The 7,358-nt window shown below is 33.1% G+C and overlaps 1 pseudogene; it reads right to left on the bottom strand.

Moving 5' to 3' along the window:
• Window positions 1–2,324: 2,324 nt before the first annotated feature.
• Window positions 2,325–2,421, bottom strand: LOC122118464 (annotated as a pseudogene).
• Window positions 2,422–7,358: the final 4,937 nt, after the last annotated feature.

The raw sequence follows: 7,358 nt of genomic DNA, 5'->3' as shown, positions 1-7,358 counted from the left end.
AAATGTATTAGTAGTCCTTAACTATCAATTCACATTTTTTTCTTGGAGAATATAATGATCAAATCAGTAGTTCAGAATCAGCAAGCAATAGTTCAGAATCATGCTTCCAGTGCAAGTGGATCATGAGTAAGAAATCCTCAATGCCAATTTCCACAAAGTTTTGTCACAGATACCATCTCCCTGACTTCTCTAGCTGCTTTACTACCCTCCTATTCCTTCATTGTACAGGAAAAGCGTGATTCAACTGATTTCAGTCAGATCTGTTACTAGAATTATCAAGGATTTAGTTGATTTTCTGTAATTTGATCAAAGTTATGTTGCTTTATGTAGGCTACTAAAAATGTATTTAATAACTTCAAGTAATTACATGAATTCTATTTCCATCTTTTTTAAAAAATAAAATTTTGTTTGCTCTATAAATTGATCAGAGGCATAGATTTTGTGGCTAGCTAGGTCACTGCACATCTGTCTCTCTCTCTCTCCCTTTCTTGGTTCTCATGGATAATATGATTGTTCCATAATTATCCTAATTTATTTTGCTTTTATATTTTTGGTTGCATCATTTCACTTTTTGCTTTGCCATTTCCCAAATCATTTATATAGAAGGCATTAGATCCTATTTTCTCATTCCTAGAATAAGTTGCACATGAAGACATCACTGGTCCTCATTTTCAGTGTGTATGTTTGAATACGGAGGAACATCTTTCCTCTGCTCTCCATAAATTCCCTACTCTCCAGTTAGAATAATTTCGAATAGTAAAATTGGAAAAAGAGAAAACAAATAATGGTGAATAAACAGATGCAGAAAATTCAACGAATATTTCTGACCAGTTCAAACAATATGAACTATTAGGGAAATACATGGACACCTCATTCTCACTGGCACTCAAAGTCTCTGGTTAGAAAATTCTTAGGAATATGAGGAACAACATGAAAAAGTAAGGAATGGTATCAACTGCAAGAAAAAAATGGAGAAGGATCCAAGCAAGTTTCTTCATTGGGCTGCCAAAAATATTCGGCTTACTACAGTGCGGAGACTTCTTTCCCAAAAGGCCACTCATGTGAATAGTAGGGATGACGATGAGTATACCTCTCTTCATCGAGAAGCCTACAGTGGACACTTAGGCATTGTCAGTGAGTTGGTGTCTCAAGTGGCACATGCAATAACTGTAGATGACTGGACACCCCTGCATAGTGCATATACGTGGAATAATACCAGAGTGGCTTCTTTCCTACTTCATCATGATACAGATACCAATGCCCAAACTAAAGGCCTCTTGACACCCTCACATCTTGCTGCTGAGAATTGAAATAGCAAAGATACACTGGATCTCCTTCTTTTGAACCATTATATAAAACCAGGCCTGAAGAACAACATAGAAGAAACTGCATTTGATATTGCCAAAAAGATAAGTATGTATCATTACCTCTATGAAGTTTTGGAAGGCTGCACAAATTGTTCACCTAAGTCCTAAGAGCAATATCTTTTTTTATTTTTTGGTCGGTCATGGGGCTTGAACCCTGGGCCTGGGAGCTATCCTTATGCTTTTCAGCTCAAGATGAGTGCTCTACCACTTGAGCCAGAGCTCCACTTCCAGTTTTCTAGTGGATTATTGGAGATAAGAATACCACAGACTTTCCTTCCCAGGCTGGCTTTGAACCATGATCCTCGGATCTCAGCCTCCTGTGTAGCTAGGGTTTATAGGCATGAGCCACCAGTGCCTGGCAACACCAATATTTTACTGTAAAAATTCATGGATTCCACAGAATTCTTCCAAGTGAATTGCCTGCATTGGATGTCAAAATGTATTAAATAGTTTTTGTATACATGTACAATGATTTCTGCAGGGTTTGTGATTTTTTAATCAGAAATAATTTTAACTTACCTGTTGAAATGAGTAGTACGGAAGATAAAATATTTCTGGTGCTTGCATGAAAATGTATATTTTAAAATATTCTATATTCTATGTTTGCATAATATTCATAATTTATTTTATTTTCTCCTAGATATACTTTGAATTCTACATTATTTTATAATATATAGGTTCATTAACATGTCCTTTCCGATTGCATTCCATATAGAAACAGTTTTATTCCTTTTTTTTCTAGGTCGTAATATTTTTTTTCTTTGGGATAAAATGACAATGTTGTCTAATTTGAAAATTTTTGCAAAGTTTATGTTATGTAAACGCCTATCTGAGGTGAAGATTTAATACACTGATGTCAAACTAAATTTAGTTATATGAATTGTGTGTATTGTTATACTTGTAATTTTGTAATCAACTTTTTAATAACTGTTTTTCATTTCTTGCATCTGAAGAATGAAAAATATGGAATACTTCTCAAATTTTCATATTATCCTTGTGCAAGTGCCATGTTAGTATCTGTATTGTAATTTGAGTATACATGCTGCTGAAGCATGTGGTATCCTCTAAATTATGTAGTTAATGAAGCAATCTTTATACAGGCTTATACCTATGGGTGCCTACTTGTAACAAGGAAACCTTATTGTTCCTAACAATGCTATCGGTCTTATTTCCCCAAAATTCTGTGAATAGTGGAAAAAATTATATTGATCAGTTGATTACTCACATTTGCAAATTTTTTTGTGAATGACTATCTTAAGTCTTTTGATTTGGAATTTGATCGTACTCTCAATTATTTATAGATAGGTCCAAAAGTGATGGCTTTTTCAAGTATTTATTTATCCAACTGAATTAGCTTTGTGGACCTAATGGATTCAAAGTAAGCGTTGCTTGAGAGCTACTTCTAAACTTCTTCAGCTGACATTTTCCCAAATGAGGTGTTACTGGCACAAATGTCTACCTGAGCCTTTACGCTTTTTCCATGTGGGAACAGACCAATCAGAACATCTTACCCTGACAGCATAGATTGTCTTACTGGAACAAAACTAATCTTGGTTACAAGGGATCATGGAGAGATGAACATTTCAAACAGAACTGTTCAGACTAGAAGGTAATTTATCAAAATATAATTGTTTATTATACCTTCCATTTCAAAAGTAGCTAAAGCCAAGAAGGTGAAAAAATTGTTGGTATGCATGATTACTTAATGTCCTGGCCTGTCTACCATCCAACCAGGCAGGAACTTACACTACTGCCTTTTTATCACCAAATATTTTCAGAAGTCCATATATTTCTCCTCATTATTAGGCATTAAATTGATAATGTTTTAATCACAGTGTTTTCTATTGCCTCCATGCTGTAAATCTACAAATGGTAAAGTTTTAGGTCTAACTCTATCAAACACTGAGGTAGAGATAATGGAATAATACTTTAAAACAAAGTTGCCTTTGATACAGTAACTACAACAGAACAATGCAGCACACATGTCTTTTAATTATATTATATATAGTTATATATTTTATATTTATATGTGCTTATTTTATATTTCACACAGTGAAACTTACTGGAATTAGTTGAAAATTGGACAAATAAATTGATACTTATTTATTCCAATAAATAGATTTGGAATATAAATAATTAGGTTTAAAATATATATTAGACTATAAAAAGTATCAATGCAATGTTTTTAGTATAAACTTGTGATACATTGTAACTGTTCTTGGTCTTCTGAATCCACATGGTAAAAAACAGTGTTTTCCTCTAATCTATAATGGATTTTACCCTGCTGCTCTGTTTACTGTTTTAACTCTCTTGTCCCAGGCTGTTTTTCTCCATATTTCTGAAGCATTCCTACTGATTATGTCCAAATTTTGCTAAGATGTCTAAAAAATATTATTCTTCTGCAGTAACCATGGGTCCTAGGATCCCAGGTCCCAGTTGCCTGCATCATCAGATAATAGGGGCAAGTCTTCCCACCAAGGCCCATGCAACATGTCAACACAAATAATTGAATACCCATCTCAATTTCTCATTTCCTTCATTTCAGGGCCCCAATTCCTTGAGATGCAGGAATTAGCAGCAAGCAATTGTGAAATGCAAGGCAATTTAAAATGAAGGATGAGATCACAAAATTTGAGAGAAAGTACTGTAATTCAAACATTCAACTTACAGATGACCAGCCCATATGAGTGAACAAGTTCACAAAGTGTCATAAGATTATTTTTAATACCCCACCCCTATGATTAATGAAAGATTTTATTCCAACATAAATTGGCCAAAAAATAGTTGCTGGAAGGATAGATCCATAATTGATCTACCAAAGCCCAGAAAACTTGACTTAGAGGTCAAATATAATTCAGAAAAAAACATTTGAAGCACTAAGAAGTGCTTCAAAACACTGGGACTTCAGTACAACATGGTTCTGTGCTATAAAAATGTCACTCTCAAACCAATGATAATCTACATTGAATCTCCTAAAAGTGTATTCCTTTTCAAATAAACTTTTCAAAATCACATTCGCCAAAATAACATTTGACAAGTTGATGATACTTAGTGACATTACAAGTTTTTCAAGTGTAGGGAACAAGTTACAATAGAGTTGAATTATTTACACAACACTAATGCAAAACACGTTCAACCTTTCATTAAAGTGTAGAAATAGTACCACCCACAATTTGTGTTTTTCAGTAAGGGCCTTCCAGAAATGTGATAAATAGATCAGCCTCCTAAATTTCAAACCCAAACATTAGCTAATAAATTACATCATTTAATAAGTTACATTTTAAAAAGTCAAAAATAGTTGCCTTATCATATGTTATTTTATATTTTCCCTCTGTCTAACATAGTAAGAAATATGACTTTAAGTCTTGAATATCGGTACTCTTCAGAGATATGACAAACATAATATAATATCTGTCTTCTATTTCTATCATATTCCTCTCTAGGAATAAATTATATTTTCTTCTTTTTCCAAAACTTATAGGTAGTAGAAAATATTATTCCATGTAAAATAAAAGAATCTCACCATTGTACAAAGCCATTTATAAAAATTCGTAGTTAAGAATACATTCTAATAAATTTTTAACTTTCTTTTCGACTAAAGATTAATCTTCTAAATGAATGAGAATAAAATCATGTTTAGGTGCTTCACGTCTCCAGTCTTGAAAATTGTTGCTGCAGATGAATCAATTATGGAAATATAGGCTGACATAGTTCAAGAATATGCAGGATTGAAAGTCCATGGAATGTATATAAACCTTTCAAAGTATTAATACACAGTTTAACAGAATGACAATCAAGAAGTTGAAACCAGAGAGGGATTATAGTAAAGACATAGAATGAATGAATAATGAACAAGTGGCAAGTAAAGTTAGAATACTCAATGTGCACATATGATAAAGGACGTGGTAAATTGGAAATAAATCTTGGAGAACGGGTTGGTGAGGAATGATGGAAAGAGTGACTCTAATCTAGGAACATTAGACAATTAGATGGATATATTTAATTGTAACACAATTGCACTACCTTTTAAAATTCAGTTAAAAAACACAACAAGAAACAAAAGCACACAAAAATTACAACCTAACAACAATCTCTAGAGAGTATGAATATGGCATCTCAAAATTTTAATCAGTTAAAGTAGGGCTGTATTGGGAAAAGCAAACAAAGCTGTTCAAAATGGGAAGTTTGAGATAGGGGAGAAATTTGAACAGAATTAAATAGATTATCTAAGGTTATAAATCACCTAAATCTGCTGCAAATAATATCTTTCTTCTAAGAGTTTTCTGTCTAAACTGGATAATCCAATCCTGAGACACACTTGGTAGCTTGTGAGGATAGAATAGAAGAAACAAGATCAAGAACCCATTACTCCACTGGAGAGAAAACAATCCTCTATATTTTCTCTAATCTCTCTTCACTACTCTTTCTTCATATTTTAAGTCAATTGATTTTGAATTATATTTTTGCTTCTTTCTTCTGGCAAAGTAATTGGTCGTCAAAGTAATTCATTAAATATTATTTGCCCTTTGCTTCTTTCATGCTGTTTAATTGGCCAAGTGAGTCCATTAAACTTCCCTTTTGCATTTGGTTGCCATGAAACAACATATATGTTAATGAGGAGAAATCTAATGTAAAACCATGTCTCCAGAAAACTGTCCAAGAAGCTGTGATCACAAATATTTGGCTATATTTTTTCTTTTACCTTGAAAGACTTCTTGTGTCTAAAGTCAAAATTAAGTACTCCGTCACATGTTGGTTCAATCAGAATTGTCTAACCTCAAAGATATATTTTGCTAACAAGATGTTTAGAGGAAACCAAAAAATACTGCACTTTTATCTTCTCTCTTAAGATTCTCCTGAGATACCATATCAGGAACAGTGAAGTTATTCCATGCAAAATTATTTCTATATATTATTTTTTTCTTGGTCTTGCATTTCTTCACCAAGATGTATGGAGGAGAATACAGTTAAATCACCCATACCTTGGAAGACAGTGTCTGTTACAAAAGGACAATGCTTCTATGTCCTACTTCTATGTCCTCCCCTTAGCTCTTGCCGGATTTCCAATTAATCACAGCTTCTTGGCTTCAGGTCTAGTGAACCTGAAGGACTATATGGGTTCCACCACTGCTACATCTTCATTATTTCTTTTTTAAAACTCTTTAAGTTGCCTCATTTGGATGTGGAATTTATTTTCATGTCTTCATTCAATAAGTTCTGCATTGTAGTGAGCTAAATGGGCTCTGTAAAATCACTTTAGGGAGTAAAAATACTAACACAATTTATATAAAAAAGTTTTGACCTCCCTTCACTGCTGAAGGCAATACACTTAGCTAAGGCTTCTAAGAAAACTTTTTTAATTAACATTTCCATTTGCTCAATTCTTTTCTGAACTTTTTGGCATATAAAATAACAGAAGTCTTCACTATCTGATATTAATAAGGATATTATTTTTTGTGAGTCACTTAGAAATGTGAAATCATCGGTTTGAAGTATACAATCAGATTTTTTTCTGTGTTTCACTGCTTTACGTCCAAAGACATTGTGGAAAGTGTTACAAACAGAAATGTGTAATCCCAACACCTTCTTCCATTATGAAGGGCACTTTCTCCCTAAATATTTTGACTCAAATTATCTTTTTCAGAGAATAACTGCTTGGAAATTAAAGGTAAATTCACAAATTTTGAAGCCTCATTTTTTTAAGAACTTTGAATTTAAATTGCAATACAACCTTGTTTCAAACAGTGAGAATATAGTTCCTGGGTAAAGACAATTCCAAGGGAACCTACAGGACTTACAGCAAGGTTTCTGAGGTCAGATTGTTTAGTGTGAAAAAGAGCCATCTTCATCCACATTTCTCCCTCTCTACTAAGTTTCCTTGGATTTCTTTGCATGAAAGCCTATTCTTCCAGGCAATTTTAAATTTTCTTAATAGGCTAAGTTGTTAAAATTTTGAACAATTAAAATTTACCTGTCATAACTTTAAAACTC

The sequence above is a fragment of the Dipodomys spectabilis genome, unplaced genomic scaffold (assembly GCF_019054845.1).
Source record: "Dipodomys spectabilis isolate Male_0828 unplaced genomic scaffold, ASM1905484v1 ptg000152l, whole genome shotgun sequence".
Classification (NCBI taxonomy): Eukaryota; Metazoa; Chordata; class Mammalia; order Rodentia; family Heteromyidae; genus Dipodomys; species Dipodomys spectabilis.
The sequence above is the reverse complement of the archived record's forward strand: the minus strand, read 5'-3'. Positions and strand labels throughout refer to the sequence as shown.